Below are 3,777 nucleotides of genomic sequence, written 5' to 3' on the forward strand. Positions count from 1 at the left end.
AGTTGATTGGGGCTCCTGGGTGGCTCAGTCGGTTAAGCGTCCAACTTCAGCTCAGGTCACGATCTCGCGGGTCCGTGAATTCAAGCCCCGCGTCGGGCTCTGGGCTGATGGCTCAGAGCCTAGAGCCTGCTTCCGATTCTGTGTCTCCCTCTCTCTCTGCCCCTCCCCCGTTCATTCTCTGTCTCTCTCTGTCTCAAAAATAAATAAACGTTAAAAAATTAAAAAAAAAAAAATAAAAATAAAAAAATAAAACTAGTTGATATTCTGGGATTAAATGAATGTAGAATACAAATAGGGAAATACTTAAAAAATTGTTAAAGAGATTTGGGAAATAACAAAGATCTCAAAAAATTTTTTTCCAGGTAATTATTGTTTTGCAAAAGATTGGCATCAAATAGTTGTCTGTTCTAAATACCAAGGAATGAATAAGTGAATTCATGAATAAATAAATAAATAAATAAATAAATAAAGTTGAAGTTTAAAGGCTAATGGTATTGAATTCAGTCAGCATAATTATTGTAACTACTTACTTATTCTAGCCTTGGCAGTTCAATACAAATACAGTTTGGTTAAAAAAAAAATCCAAAACCACCTTTCAGTCAGTACACAGCAGATTAAATCCAGCATTGGGTAAATTACCAACGTTAATTTGAATTTTTAAGGTAAAAATTAGAAAGGGGGAATGCGAGAGCATTCTTCAAATCTTTCATTTGAGATTTGAATCTTGATCTTAAGTTTGCAGAGTGCAGAGAGCATTCTCCAACGCTACTGTCAAGGTCCCTCTTCTCAGTCAATTTTATTTATGTAGAATCTTTCATCAAAAGATCACAAAGAGCTGTCTAACCAGCTATAAAGAAACATAAATCAAAAAGAAAATGAAATGCTCAAACAATAAAATTATACATTAGAGGCCCATTTAAAGCAGAGCATTTTAAGATGAGAGAAAAGTCTTGGCTGGAGTATACAGAGCATAAGTTATAATGGGAAGCTATTTCATAATTTGGTGAAAAATGAAACAGACCCACTTCTAATAGTGGAGAGCCTATTATTAAGAATGATCACTTGCATACCAGTGCTTTAATGAAGGGGGTGAAGAGCATAATAACTTGAAGTGGAATTGACAAAGTATGGAAGCTCTCTTCTTGCTGCTCCAGGGAGAAAAAAAAATTTTTTTTTACTCATAAATGGGCATTGTGCCCAAGTATCATGCTCTTTAGCATGCCTATTGCTGATTGCTATTGTGCCTTTCTCAGAAGGCTCTATGCTAAAGTCCCACAGTACATATATAATATACATATCGTATTTATGATATATATCCACCACAAGGGTCTCAAGGAAGCTGAGGTGATCCTTCAATCTCCCCTGTCATCTTTACTTGCTTCTTCAGCACAGATTAATTCCGTGTCCCCCAAGTCCCAGGATTTCCAATTTATAGTAGGAAAATATTCATTTTAATGTCCCCAAGCATAGGGAAAATATAAGAATGTTGTAATACTATTGCTTTAACAAAACCCAGCAGAAGTCCTTTTAAGCTTGCTTGCATAGAGAGGCTCAAGAATTCGGAGACATCAGTCTTTTGTTTTATTGGCATTAAAATAAATATCAAGAAAATGTTCTTTGGCATAAAGTTTATAACATTCAGATTAAAGCCTACATTCTGAATTTTAGAATTTCAAATATCTCTAAGTTTCCAGTCTCCTTTTGTTCAAACCTGACTCTTCAGATCATTTATCTTATGGCTTGAGGATTATGCCTGACAACTGGTAGTAAGAAAATTTACGCAAAGTGTGATATTTACACCTTTGTTAGTGTTAAATTTCATGTTCAATGCGATGTACACTCTGCATGTTATATATAGTGAGTATAAATGATAGTGAAAGTGGATATAAAATTTTATCTTTTATTCATTTGTGATCTCAAGAATATGCAGTTTTTTGTTTGTGTGTTCCCCAGAAATTAAGAATTGGCAAGCAATGGACTAATACATAGGCAAATGAAGAAGAAGAGAAAAAAAGCAACATGGGCATAGGATCATCTCTACCACATGAGATGGTCTTTCTGAGTTAGTGACATTTGAAGGAAGACCCAGGAGAAGAAAAAGAGATAGCTATGCATGTAAGAAACAAGAAAAAAAAAAAAAAGAGCTCTCAGCAGAAGGAATTGAATGTGCAAAGGAAGGGAAAAGAATCAAATGTTTGAAGGACTGAAAAGAAAAAGTCCAGTGAACCTGAATGCAGTCAACTCTGGAAGAGTTTGGTAAATATGAAGATTCATAGGCCAGGTATCAGTCAGATTCTTGACTGCGAACATTGGAAGGCAGCTATGGGTATCCTAAACAGAAAGGAATTTATTGTCACATAGTGGATAGGATCCATAATTGATGGAAAACGTGGACCAATACGCTTGGAAAATGAGCAGGAACTAAGGAAGGGTAGGGGGAGAAACTATCTCTTTAGGATAATGCCAGTGTTCATGACTCCATTGGCTAGTTAATGCTACTAATTGACACGGACAAGGAAGAACTTCTCACCTATCTCTATAGCTTTGTGGCCTTCTCTCAGGCTTCAGAATGCCACCTGGAGGGGTCCAACTAGCCAAACATAGGTATGGCTGTGTGCCCTAGCAGGCCAGGGATGGAGAAGTAACGCTCAGACCCGTGGTTTCAAGAAGACTCACAAAATGGGGATCGCCCTCCGCATTGGTGGTTTAGTTGCTGAGCAGTCAGATGGCCACCAACACATAGTTAGAAATTTAGGTTTTTTTTAAGGTTCTATGGGAGGCCAGTAACAGTTTTGGGCAGGGAGGCGGTACAGTTCTACATTTTATTATAGAGATCATTTCAGTTGCTGCTCTTGAATGTGTCTTGAGATAAATGAAACAACACTGTAATCTTTGACATAAGAAAACTGTCAATCCCAGATAGTTGAAACATAACGTCTGTAATAAGATAATCCCTTCTTTCATATAACTAGAATTTAAAATTTGATCAGGTAAGGTATAAGTGCTTTGAATATTTTTTCTCTCACATTTTAACTGCCTGTATTTTCTCATCCTTTAAAATCAGGAATTGAGGAGGGTTTATTTCTGACCTCCACTTTGACTCTGGAGGACTGAAGCAGGAGATCAAAGAACAAAACAGGGACTGTTTAAAGCACTGAAGCCTACACCAAAAACTTGGTAAGGTTTCAGTAAAACTCAGAAATGGAACTGGACAGAATTTGTTTTTTTTAAACAAAGAATACAAAACTACAAACAAAGCATTTGGTCCCATGAATGGTGGTCTGTTCAAAATTGCTGCCCTCTTCATTGTGTCTTCTTTGAAAGCAATTTTGGAGAAGTATAAATAATTGAAAATACCAGTTTTTCCCTAGAGTCATAGATTTTCTAATTTTTAAAATGTTTATTCATTTTTGACAGATGGAGAGAGACAGAGCACATGCAGGGGTGGGGCGGAGAGAGAGGGGGACACAGAATCTGAAGCAGGCTCCAGGCTCTGAGCTGTCAACACAGAGCCCGACGCGGGGCTCGAACTCACAAATCGTGAGATCATGACCTGAGCTGAAGTCAGATGCTCAACCGACTGAGCCATCCAGGCGCCCTGGTAGAGTCATAGATTTTCAAACCACCAGGAGACATGTTACAAATTCTTAGTGGATGTCTAAAAAACAGGAAAATTCCATTTGAGAAAAGAGTGAAATTTGCCCATTCGTTTCTCAAAGTGAGTAATAAGGATCACTTGGAAGGAAACATCCCCAGAATCACAGTAGTCAACTGCAA

The sequence above is a fragment of the Acinonyx jubatus genome, chromosome B2, assembly GCF_027475565.1.
Source record: "Acinonyx jubatus isolate Ajub_Pintada_27869175 chromosome B2, VMU_Ajub_asm_v1.0, whole genome shotgun sequence".
Lineage (NCBI taxonomy): Eukaryota > Metazoa > Chordata > Mammalia > Carnivora > Felidae > Acinonyx > Acinonyx jubatus.